Genomic DNA, 14,002 nt, shown 5'->3' with positions numbered 1-14,002 from the left:
TTTTACCACACACACGTTTTCCAATATACTGGTTGGTATTGGTACCCCATCAAGTCCTCAAGTTATAGGGTATACCAACAATCTTTTCTTCTTCTTCAAAAATTTTATATATATCGAACAGAAGAAATACAAAAAAAAAAAAAAATTAAGAAGACGAAAAAAAACCAAGTCGTGTCGTCTCCATCTTCTAGAAGCAGTGTGACTGTCAATCTAATTGAAATTCTAGACTGAATCTTCCGCAAATTACCTTCATTGACAAAAATCCCTAATCCCAATCCAAACATGCCACCTTCTTTTTTCCACCATCATTATTTTTACAAAAGGTATAACAGAATTGAGAGAGAGAGAGAGAGAGAGAGAAGGAGTTGCTTCAAGGCAACTAAATTCCCCCAACTCCTCTTCTGATACCCTTCATTTCTTATACCAATCATAGTCTACTCTACCCCCTTTAGGGTATTGAGGAGTAGTTGAAGCGCCCGTGGAATTATTGAGAGAAAAATCTTCAAAACGACAGGAGTTGAACGAAGAAGAATACAAAAAAAAAAAGTGAAAATCCGCTCAGTTTTGGTCCTTTTTTTTCAGAGCTTCGGGTTTTTTTTTTGTTAACAACGAAGCCAAAATCCAAAGGAACCACTACACAACCAAGTCAAGACAAGGAAAGAAAATGTTGACGTAGTTCTCTATAAGAATCGAAAAGGAGTCGTTGTTTTTTTGTATTTTTTTTTTTTTTTTTAAGGAGAGAAAATCTTCCAGAAGACCCGCAAGGATGCCAAAGCCAAGTCTGCAATCTTACCACCGCACACAGATCCTTCATAGTAATTTAATCAGGAGAGGGATGATAACTCCCTGCTACCATCAAGAAAAACCTGAAGATGTTGCAGTAGTTTTCTTCATCTATCCTGAAGCCGGTTTTTTTTTTTGGGATAACCCAAAAGTTCCCATTCCAAGAGAAGACGGTATACGATACCTATAGAAGACTTTTTCATATAAAAAAAATAGTAAATTCAATGATTGCACAGGAGTCGCAGATCGATTTCCCGATGGATTCGTTTCTCCCTGGCTCCTCTCATTCTTATTGTCAATATTATAAATTGTGCCATGCCATTGGAGAGAGAGAGGAACAATCATTTTGAAATACCAAACCAAACTCTAACCAGCAAGCATAGCAGGAGTACAAAGCTGATAGGAATATAGAAAATGACGAAATCAAAAAAAAAGAGAATAAATTAACTCATTGTTTGGCGAAGCTTTCACTATTTTATATGCAATATGCATTAAAAGTCTCTCTCTTAAAAGTCTCTTGTTTAATAGTTTTTCGTCTTTGATAAATTTAAAGAAGCCTTGAACAAAATAATCTTTGTGCTAGAAAATGCAAAATCAATTTCGGTATAGATTTTATGTTCGTTATGTTCGTAGCCTTTAAATAAAATTAAAACTAAGTATCAAGCAAGGTAGTTGGTACCACAGACTTTTCCGATAAATTTAACCTCTTCATCCAAAACTTTTTTTTTGGGTCTTAGGGGTCTACTCCAACACTTCTTTCAGTTCTTGGGACCTTGAGACAACTTTGAACACCATGAATTCTAATTGTCTTAAAAGTGTTTAGGTAAATAAAAGGACTTTAATGTCGTCTTAAGTAACCTTGCTATAAAACCTCTTTTAACAAATGTTTAATTTTTGTAGAAAACTGGATAAAATATAGGCAGAAATGGATATTTGAGAGCTCTACCCCAACACTTCCTTGAGTTCTCTGGAGCTTTTGACAACTTCTAACACTATTATTTAAGGTTCTATTAATGAAGAAGTAGCCTATAAACTGGACTTTAAACAATATTAATGCGTGAAAGCTGTGTAAAAACTTTGAACACCATGAATTCTAATTGTCTTAAAAGTGTTTAGGTAAATAAAAGGACTTTAATGTCGTCTTAAGTAACCTTGCTATAAAACCTCTTTTAACAAATGTTTAATTTTTGTAGAAAACTGGATAAAATATAGGCAGAAATGGATATTTGAGAGCTCTACCCCAACACTTCCTTGAGTTCTCTGGAGCTTTTGACAACTTCTAACACTATTATTTAAGGTTCTATTAATGAAGAAGTAGCCTATAAACTGGACTTTAAACAATATTAATGCGTGAAAGCTGTGTAAAAAGGTTATTTCGTTAGATTAGGGAATTTCAATCCAAAAAAATATAAGTGTTGATTTTTTAATGAATTACCACAAAACTTCTGTATGTTCTCTTAACCTTGGGACTACTTCTAACAACATTATATAAGGCTTGGTTAATGAGGAAGTAGCTAAAAAAATGGGCGTTAATCTGTATTTCGGCGTAAAAAGTGTATAACAACGTTATATCGCATTGGGCATTCCAATCCAAAAAAAAAAACTGATTTTTCACTGCATTACCCCAACACTTCTTTGTGTTCTCTGGAGCTTAACACAACTTCTAACACCATCATCGACAACTCATTAAATGAGGAACTAGCGAATAGCCTAGCCTTTAATCCCTATTTCTCCTTAAAAATTGTGTAGTAAGATTATTTTGCCAAAGATGGAAGGAAATTCCAAGTAATAAATATGTAATTTTTTGATTTTTCAATGCATTACCCCAACACTTCTGTTCGTTCTCTGAAGCTTGTGACAGTTTCGAACACTATTATTTAAGGCTCTGTAAATGTGGAACTAGCGAGTAGGTTGAGCTTTAATCTCTCTTCCCTCGAAAAAAGTGTGTAACGAAGGTATTTCTTAAGATAGGTATGGGAATTACAGTTATTGATTTTTTATTACTTAACTGATTTCAAAAAGTGTTTACCTATCCCGTTGAACTTTCTTTGAACAAAAAAAACTCCTTCAAGAATAAATGAAATCAAATCAAACAAACACTAACCCACAACATTTCTTCAAAGTTCCAATCAATCTTTTACCTCTTCTCACTCAATTTCAAAACACTATCGCAATCGCCAGTATCATTAAATTTATTCCCATTCACATCTTTAAACTGGGCATTCAATTAAACGAACCCACAAGTAGTTGTAAAAATGTTTAAAAAAATGCAAAAAAAAAAAAAAATATATAAATAACAACCTTTCTCTCCCCTTATATTCAAGGACCCAAAGGAGCTTCAAAGGATCTTCTGCTTCTCTCTCAACGTTGGTTGGTTAGAGCGTTGGACTTTTGCATTATTTAAAATTCACTACCGTTTTCTGAATGTAAAAATTATTATTCTAGTTAAGTAGCTTTTTTTTTACTTGTTTTTTTTTTTTTTTGCTGCTGTAAAAGCAAATTGTTGTAGTTTTTTCATGCATTTTTTTTTCTATATTTTCTATATAGCGCCTGGCGAGAATCCTTATTTAACTTTATTTCCATCTTTTTTTATTTTATTTTTACATATTTATTCCAACCTGATGATAGCCAGTAGTCAGTGTATAGTTCCTTTTTTATAATTTCAAATACCTCTTCTTTGTAGGGAGAGAGAAAAAAAAAAGAGGAGATGTAAGTTGGTACATTTCAGGTGGAAGAACTCTTTCTCTTCTTAAGGATTTTTTTTTCAACTTTTTTTTTTTTTTTTACTAAAAGGAACGAAAAAAAAAAAGGAAATGACGATGAAACGTTCCGCTAAGCTGGATTATCACTTCAGAAATTAATGCTAATTACTTGGTAATATATGAGTCCTGCATATTTTTGCATTAACAACACAAACCGCAGTAGCTCTTGTTTCATTCCCTCCTCCTCTCCTACTACAACTATTCTTTTTAAGAGGGTTTTCCATTATATAAAAAGAGGAGTCCTTCGAACCAACGCAACGTCCTGCAGTATTATGCTACTCCTCTTTTGACTTTATCCCAGCCAAACGTATAACTTTGTTCGGAAATGTAAATCTGAAATAATTTACGCTTCTTAGGTAATCCATTACTAGTTGGCTTGTTAAGTGGGTAGAAAAGGTAGTTAGGGTGGCCCATAAAGTAGTTTGGGTTAAAAAATAACTTTTTTTTCCCCTTTTTTTTACGGAAGTTCCTCCCATAACTTTTTGTTTAAGTTTAAAAAAACATTGACGGTGACTGTGACTGTGGAAGAGAGGATGAAGAAAAAGTTTAAATAAAACGACGATAAACGGTCAATTATGTCAATCAATTGTTGCTCCTAGACTTTGTCTACACCTCTCTTTCATTTTTTTCACAAAAGCCTTTGTCGGTTGTACACAATTTGTCAAGAAATCAATCATAATTACAAAGCTATTAAAAAAAAAGTGAGAGAAAAAGAAAAAGAAAGAAAAAACGGTACAGACAGAGGAATCGTTAGCTGTTAAAGATGGATAAATGATAATGGCAAAGCTCCAGAGAGCACATAATAATGATGGCCACCAACCAAATTGAGCCCAATTGACACAAAAGGCACATTTTTCTTTCTTTTTAACCTCGACTTGGCCATCATTTCAGGTATCCACACAATCTACCTTTCAGCTTGTTATATCGAAAAGTGGCACACAGAGGGCAGAGATATAACATAAAAGCAGCATTTGACCGCATTTGACACACCCACTTGTGGGCATAATTAGTCTCAAGAACTTGAAGTCGATATGATGTTGATGTTGATGCTTTTGCTGTTGCATGATGATGATGGCCCCTGTGCCAAGTCAAAGCCAACACAACAAAACCAATTCAAAAAGTGACAAAACAATAATTTTCTATTGAATATTCTTTTGACAGCTAGCTGTCACAATAATGAGGTGGCATGATGGCAGCCATCATGGATGACTATGGTAGTGATGGTATATCTCTCATTTACTGTTACCATATAATTCGGTGACTGGCAGTTAATGACGTCTCTCCACATTTTGCTTAGAAAATTATTATAACAAACCAATGTTCGGTGCATGAATGGATTAATGGACCAACACCGACCGACCATCAGACTAATCCAATTGTTGCTAATTTGACAGAGAGAATTACTGGTGATGGTTCTACTGCTGCTGCTTTTTGAAAGAGAGTTGAATAGAAGGCGTACGCGTATCGAAAGGTAATGTTTGGTGCAATTAAATGCAATGATTCTTGCAAGATTCTGGCAAACTTGAGGATAAGAATGTGAGGGTTTGAAAATGAGGGAGCACAGAAATGATGTCCAATAATCTGAAAGTAACGGTAATGTGTACCTTTTGTGATGTTAAGTTGATGGTACTGATGGATTATTGCAGCTTGATGAGGTTTTCGAGATTGATATTGTTTTTTTTGTTTGAAGTGTTAGAAATTTAAAGAATGTTTAGATAAACAATAAATTAGAAAGACTTTTACTGCATTTCACATTTGATTCGTTGATGTTTGGTTAAAGTTTCATTAAGAAACGAATCGACTCAGACTGATAGTGTAAGATCAGAACACGGTCATAATATAATGAAATATTAGAATAAAAAAAAGTTTAGGACTTTTGCTTCTAGAGGGTGTCATGTTTGAATTATTGCAAATGCCACATAGCCTATAATCAGTGGACATAAAAGATGCTTCCAACGATGTCTCATTTGTTAAATAATGACAAGTAGTTTAGAAGTTATGATGACATAGATGAACAAGCTACATAACTGTCAGATAAAAATAAAAATTGAGTCTCAGTTGTCAGGTAAAACGATTTCCAATCGAAAGTAAAAAAAATCTATTTTGTACTCAACCAAATTTTTTAATATAAGATTTTTGACAAACGAATCAAGACAATCATTAGAAAAGTCTGTATGTACATTCGATAAAATTTACCATTTGATAAAATGTCAAAATTACCAAGTCTTGTAAAAATTTATTTGTATAGTTTTGGTATAACTTTCTGTTCCATTGTTGACTAGAAATCGATTGATAAGGGTAAAAATCATTATTTCAGATAGAGATGGACAATTAAAATCAAATATATCGATATTTAAGGACAACATTGATAAGTATACTATCAAAAAGAAGATATTGAATTTAATACGTTTACTTAAATTTTAATTAAAATGTATAAAATTTAACATTTAACATATTTATGTTTATCCGTTCCGACTTAATTTAAAATGTTTTCAAACAAAATATCGATAAATTGTAACTAGGTTTGAAGTAATTTACTTATAAGTTTTATAAAACTGTAAAAGTTGATACCAAAAATTGTAAAAATTAAAAAAAAAAAAAATAAAACTTAAGGACTTTAAAGAGTACAGCAATAAATTAAAAAAGAAATACCCAAAAATATTGTGAAATTACCTCGATAATTTTTTTACATTTAAAATTTTGTTTCATAGAAAGTTGTAAGTTTTACATACCTGCAAATAGATACAAAAAAATGGATGATTTAATATGAGTAACATTTATAATACCTACAAAGTAAAAATTTAATAAAAAAGAAGTATTTTTATTGAATATTCATTAAATCGAAGTTTCGATAACAATGTATTTATAATTTCATATCGATATTTCGATAACGCTGTGGATAGCTTAACATAATGATGTTTTAATATATTGATATTTTGATAGAATATGTATACCATACATCACGAAGATAGAAATAATTTAATCATATTTAGGTACGTTTAGATATCGTTTCTTAAATGTTGCAATATTTTAATGTATCGATATTTTTATTCACCGATATTTCAATATTTCGAAACATCTTTTGATGTATCAATATTTCGATAGCAAAATTTCGATATATCGATATTTTTATATTTCGATTTATCGATAGTTCGATATTGATATTTCTATATTATATCGATATTAACGAAATGCTGAGTAGAGTCATAAATCAAAAACAGGGAAGTTTTTATGCAAAATCTTGTGTTTTACTGTAATGAACTGAATTGACATCCAGCTAAAGTCCTTCTTCCATTTTATTTAGCTTAGTTCCCCAAGCCTTAAAATGGGGCCCAACACAAGCTGATAGAATCTTTATTTGTCTGCAAATGATTTGAAATTGTTTTTAAAGTTTTTCTTGAATTGTATTTTCAAATATGATGAGTTGGTGGTAAAAAATAATACTTATGTTTTTTTTTTTATTAAAATGGCGCCCAACAGAAACCAAAAAAATTGGAAATGAAGAAGAAATAAAATGCACGACTGGGGCCGCACGTACTTGCTCTTATGATAAAAGTAGCTTTTATGTCAAAGCTTTTTAAGAAAAATATTTTCAATTATTATATACATATAATAAAATTAGTGGAATCAATGCCAAAGAGGTTAAAAGCTGTGATAGACAACAAGGGTTATCATACCAGATATTAATTTTTTTAATTTGTTGACTAATAAATGTTAATTTTGAAGTTGTTTTAATTTTTTTTTAAAGTGGATCGATTAAGCTGTAACATTGAATTTTGCTGTAAATTCAGAAAAAGTGTAGTATCTTTGGTTAAATGCATCGGATGTACTTGTAAAGTGCCATAATTATAGCAGACACATTAAGTTGTAACATGTTATTTTAATATCGACGGTATCTTTCTCGAGTTTGGCTTTACAGGGATTTTAATGTTTTTTGATTCGCTGGATCAATTAAGCTGTGACCCACTGTATATATTTGATTTTTTGACTATTTTCATAAGAAATGCAAAAATATGTACATTTTTTGTATGGTATTTCTTATGCTATTAGCTATATTAAAATCACTTAAAGCATTATGTATGTCAGATTTAGTCTAAGTAAATCGTTAGACCCGTTTTCGAGAAAATTGTAATAACTTATTATTAACGATGTACGGGAAGAGCCGACATCCGCGATTAAAAAAAAAGTTAATGTCATATTTTCACTATCCGCATTTTTTGAGAAAAACTAAAAACGCAGTTATGTTAGAACTACGTACAGCATTACGTGTGTTAAATTTAATCAAAATCGTTAGAGCCGTTTTCGAGAAAATTGCAATAACTCCAAAATTTTGTATGGGAGGTATACGTTCTAAGCGAGATATTAAAAAACAAAAAAAAACCAACCTTGGAAATTACGAAAAAATCATCTGTACCAAATTTCAAGAAAATCCGTCCACCCGTTTAGCCTGCAGCTTCATGTACAGCTTTTTTTGACGACGCACCGACGGACGTCATGACGAAAACCACTTTTTCGGACTTCTCCATCATCGTAATGTTAGTTTTGATTAAAACCTCGAATTATTTTTTTGACACGAAACCAATACTTGCCCTATTGAGCAAGTAAAAATACAGAAAAAAAGTTTTTGTCTTATTGAAAATGTTTTTTTTTTTTAATTAAATTTTCAAGTTAATTTCAGGACAAAGAAAACTTAATTTCCAATGATCCATAAATAGAAGGTACATGACAAAGCAAAAAGCAACATCATAATCATTATTAGAGGAACGCCTACTTACACCGAGAATAAAAACTATACCATTACAATGCTATATTTTCACACAAATACACTAATCATTCTAATTAACTTCTCATGGCAATTAAGTGAATTAATTAATTAACCAAAAGCTTGAATCAAAGAACAGAAACCAGTCAAACAAAAAAACACAGAAAATAAATCCTTGCAATAGCTCTACATTCGGTTCGGTTCGATTGACATGGTAATTCCCAATCCCTGGCATTCTGTCCATTAATCAAATTCCTGACACACACACTCGACTCATACACATACACCCACACACACTCATCTGGGGAGAGCTGTATGTCTTATCAGAACAAAAACAACAACAAAACGGAGACAAAAAAAACTACCGCCGAATGAGTGTTCTAATTTCTGATGAACCTCTCCATTGCAGAGGTTGGTCATCCCTCTTCTGGAGCTTTCTAATCGAATAATGATTTGGCAACCAGAGCTGGCCTATATACAGCCAACCCATGGACCGATATAGTTCGCAAAAAAAACGGGACTTTTTTTCTGCTAAAAGGATTAAAATATAAAAATCGGCTTCGGACACTCTCACACACAGACACAGTATGAATGGGAAATGTGTCAGACGCACCACAAAAACTGGTAATAAATATCCCGATTGACGTCCTTGCTCCGACGCGCGGCGCCTGACATTGCCAATTCCGTGGGGATTTCCCCAAGCAGCAGCAATGTACTATATCGTACCTCTATGCTTTACCTTCAGTTCGGTACAAAAGCGACCTATCGTGAATTTTCAAATCTGACCTGAATCCGAAATGGAAGCTGGGACTCCACAGGAGCGGAACCAGAACTAAACCAAATACGAAAAAAAAGGTGGAAATTCGGCACAAAGTTGCCCCAATGGAGAGGTCCTTTTTGGATTTCTTCAATTCATTGTAAGTTTATTTGGTTTATTTTTTTTTTTGTGGGTATTCACTCGGTCCCTGTTATCCTAACACCACCCGTATAATTCGGCATCTCTCAACCATTTATAACAAATTTAAGGACGAGTGGTAGAACTAAACTAACGGCAGCAACCAAAGCGGAATCATAAATCATTCGGATCTAAATGCGAGCTCACACACAAATTCCCAACTGACCCACATAAATCATTTCGGTTACGGATTTTTCGGGACTTCCATATCCCAGCCACCCAAAGAGCGAGAGAGAATCTACCTTTTTTTCTTCAGAGTGTTTATATTCGCCTTGGTTTTGCCTACAATATGCAAGGACTTTTGTGCAAGAAAAAAGCGGTAGGCGATCATATGAGTGTGGTTTCTTGGTTGGCTACGCTCTTGTGTTGTGTTTGTGGTTAATTCTTATACAATACCATTTTGACTTAGCTTTTATAGTTTCTGACACAAATGGAAGAAGAGAGAACGACTGACCAGTCTGTGAATTGTGTCCTTAAATCGGACTGAGTTGGCCATAAATTCTTTTCCAATTATCAAAGCGCTACACTATCACATAATTTTTTTTTTCTTTTTTGTTTTTTTTTCATCTTCTGTTTTTTTTCTCTTCGGGAAGCTTTTTTTTTTTGTGAGTATTGAAAAGATGTGTGCTGCAGTCTCCGATTTGGAATATTTAATGGAGAGGCAGTAAGGTCCTTTAGACAGATGGTGGAAAACACAGAGAGAAAAGGATATTGGGTTATATTTGATTGACTTTGGAAGGTATAAACTGTTCTGATCCATTTGGTCGACCTCTTCAAGGAGGAAAAAGGATTTTTTTTCGTTTTTTTTTTTTTATTTTGTTGACCTGTTTTTCTGGAGGTTAATAATGTTTTGGCTTAATAGAAATTAACATATGGCAAGGTCGTATTTGTGGATATTTATTTATTTATTTTTTTTTTTTTTTTTGTTTTTGTTTGGCAGATTTATGAGATCATAAAATTAAGTATAATAAATTTATGAGAATGAAAAGATTATATTAAAAAAGTATATAAATAGGTGAATGCTATTTTTTTTGTTAATATTTAAGGTTTGGGTTAGATATATCGATATTTTTTCGATTATCGATATTTGTCTGTAGACTTATCGATAACTTATTTAAATCTCGATATATTTATACCTACATTGATTGATTGATTGATTGATTTTCCTTACAATTTTCCGCGGTGTTAATAATATAATTTAAGATTCGACTTTTGTTGGGCGCCATTTAAAAAAAAAAATTAATATTGTAAAAAGATAGAACACCGTAACACTTAAAAAAAAACAGAAACCAACTAAAAGTCTAATTTAAAACTAAGGTTAAACAAGGAAGGCTTAGTGAAGTTTTCCGTTGGGCGCCATTCAAAATTACAAAGCTAGAATTATTACAAAAAATACAGTTTGTATTTTTGCTCTGAAAAACCCTGTTTTGTTGAATTCAAATTGTAATATTTTGCGATCTAACTGCAACTTTGGAAACTTTTATACTTTTTTGAAAATGACAATAACAGGGCAACTTTTTAAAATAATAAACCATCCACACACCGTGCAAATTTTTTTGCGGTGTTGCTCTCAAATAAAAGTTAGAAATTGATTTTTTATAAAACTTGAAACTGTTAGTTAATTTGCACCGAAATGGTGTATGGAATAAAAAATATTTTGATTAATAAATTGTTCCTAATTATTTGGCAATGTTTTTGTAAAAGAATATTAAAAAACAAAAATCAATAGTGGGCGCAAGAAGCAAAATACTTTTGCAAAGTTGGAATTTTTCAAAATTTCACAAGAATTGCATTAAATCGAAAACCGTAAGGATTTGGGATGAACAAGTTACCAAATTCTGAGAGCCCTTAAGTAGGCCTATCAGCATATTTTGTTTGATCCATTACTTTTGGGACACCCTGTATATATCGATCAGGTGTATGAGACGTCTACAAAAAGATCTAGAATTTTTTGAACTCGATGAAATTTAATCCAAAAAGCAAAAAAAAAACATTTATTTTTATGTTCTCATGCTATTAAATCAATTTTTTTGTTTGATAACCTATACAAAATTTTATACCATTTGAAAGCTTATTGTTTCATATAAATCTTATTTCAAAGATTTCTACAAGAGAAGTTAGAACTTTTCAACCATGTCAACCATGTCGAATTTCCAGACTGAGATTACGGTACTTCCTACACTTCTAGCTGGTCATCGCCAACAGATCTCCACAGGTGTTTTGAGGTATTTTTAAATTTTTTTCAATTTTAGATTGTGTAACTTGTAGAGCACGTAACGCTATGTGTGATATATCAAATAAAAGGTTATCAGCATGCGTAATAAAGTTAAATCAAATTTGTATGTGCACTAGATCAAAAGATATAACGTGTGTTGGAAAAAAACATTTTTTTACCGTTATCTCCGAATTTTGAATATGAAATTAATTGAAATTTTGTACAATTATAATTTATTTAATTACATATCTACAGTACAAATTTCATTTATCTATCTCTTAAAACAAAAAAGTTATAACAAGTTGAAGTCGTGTCGCGTTTTCGTTTCATCTTGTTTCAAATCACTACGATACTAAAGAAGTTTTCACTTCAAAAAAGATTTTAATTAATTTTCGTTGTCGCCATTTGAAAAGATTAGAGTACAAATAAAACTTGAGAAAAATAAACTCCAAAAATAAATGACATTATCTATATAAGTAAAGATTACTCTTTTAGTAGGGTAAAGTCGGGGGATATGGCACCCATTTTCGTTTTTCGTTATTACTTGAGAAATAAAGAAGATTTCTATTTCAAACAGAAGCGGATTTATTTTAAAACTATTTCTTAAATACAAAATAGGTACATAAGTGTAATTCAAACATAATTTCTTGTTATTTTTTGCAAAAATAAAAAACATTAAAAATAAAACATGATTGAAAAAATGGAGGGTGATATGGCACCCTACTTCTTCTTGATATTTTTTTGTGACACTTGTTGCATGTGTTCTTGAAAGACGTACACGAATCATGAGACCAAAAGTGACATTATGATAACTGACTTATTCCGCAATTTTCAGCCAATCTGAAAGCTATTTGGCAAACTTTTAGGTTCTGGTCATTTAAGAAGCATTTTTAATGTAGTGAATTGTGAAGAGAATCGCTTAATGCTTAGGTCCTGCTTTTTTTGACAGTCAGCAGCTCAAACGGCTGCTGTGATCTGGGTTTTAGTCCACTTGGCCTGGTTTGCGCAAGTTTTTTTGTAAATACAATTGTCAGTTGAAAAATAAATAGGGTTAAAAGTAGATGCGGGGGAAATGGCACCGCTGCCATACATCCCGATGTTTTTGGGTGCCATATCCCCCAATTGACTACACTTAAGTTTTTTTTTTCAAATGACACGAATAATCACGTTTGCTTAGTTATGGCAATGAGCAAACACAAGAATAAAACCGTTACCGTTCTTTTTGTGTTAACATAAACCCTCGGCGTCAAATACTTTTGGAACCACACGTACAACAATTTTACACAAAAAAACTTTTCGCTCAAATTTAACTCACTTTTTTGTTTTTCCATTTTTTAAATTTAGGTGGCAATGGTTACTGCGGATCCGAATGCTTCCACTGAAAGCTTACGTCAGACTTAATTCTTCTTTGCTCTTTTTGCTTTGAAAAGAAGTCATTAAGTGGGAGATATTGAAAGGGTGCCATATCACCCGACTTTACCCTAACAAAAAATGTTTTGAAGATATTTTTGAACTTCTATTGGGCGCCACTTTGTTAAACAGAATAGACATTATTTTAAGAAAATCAAAAGCCCAGACAATATTTATGTCTATGCAAAATAAAGATAGAACAGATTTAATTTTTTTTTATAGAGTAAAAAGTTAGATTTTTTGATCTTTAGATGGGCGCCATTTTAGTCTTCTTATAAGAAAGAAAATCACTTTGAAAAACGATTGAACACTGGTTTAAATTTTTATTTCTGTTCAGCGCATTAAAACTGAGCAAATTGTTCCAACTAATTCAGTGGTTAAGATGAAGTAAATTTGTGTTGGGCGCCATTTAACAAATATCTATCACAGCCTTCAAAACCAAAAAAACATTCAACAACTTCGAGATCTTATGGACACAACTAGCTGAGTGAAGGGGCTCTTATTTGACCTTAAACTTATCAGGTTTTTAAAATTATCTTCCAAAATTATAACCTTTGATTCAATTGTTTAGCGTAGTTAATACATTTTTTTAAGGCTCTTTCCAGAGCTAACGCCTTTCCTGGTCAAAATATAACCTTCAGTTTATTCCCAATCTAACCCAACCCAGCGACCTAAAATTACCCGCCAAAATTGTTTCATCAGGTAAAGAATATTTTTATGATCAATCAATCCGTACCTACTTTGACCTTCAAACTGAATTTAGGCTTTCACAGTCAGTTAGTGCGAATATAGGAATATTACTCTGAGATACTTTATGCCCATTGAAGCATTCATCGTTAATGATGAGCTGGTAAACAAATTTACTTTTTTTTTTTTGCACTCAAACTCCTTGGGGGCGAAACTAATAGGCATTTGCTTTTCATAGAGCCATGACTATTGACATTCGTCGTCGTGCTTGAACCTTTTACACACCTCCAACTTTCAATCTGCACCAAGCAAAGAAATTCCACACCAGCAATATTGTACGTAGCTCGTGGTGTGTTTTGGTGCTATTTTTAGATCCAATTAGGAATATTTAATTTGCTCATTACGACAGTCTTGACGAAATGAGAATG

General features: G+C 32.2%; 1 protein-coding gene across 6 annotated transcripts in view; it reads right to left on the bottom strand.

The window, feature by feature from the left end:
• Positions 1–14,002, bottom strand: part of LOC129917979 (teneurin-m) — a 666,088-nt gene that overhangs the window by 420,767 nt on the left and 231,319 nt on the right. The window lies entirely within an intron of this gene.

This window comes from Episyrphus balteatus, chromosome 4, assembly GCF_945859705.1.
Source record: "Episyrphus balteatus chromosome 4, idEpiBalt1.1, whole genome shotgun sequence".
NCBI classification, from domain to species: domain Eukaryota; kingdom Metazoa; phylum Arthropoda; class Insecta; order Diptera; family Syrphidae; genus Episyrphus; species Episyrphus balteatus.
Note: the sequence above shows the minus strand (reverse complement) of the source record. Positions and strands in the feature narration are given on the sequence as shown.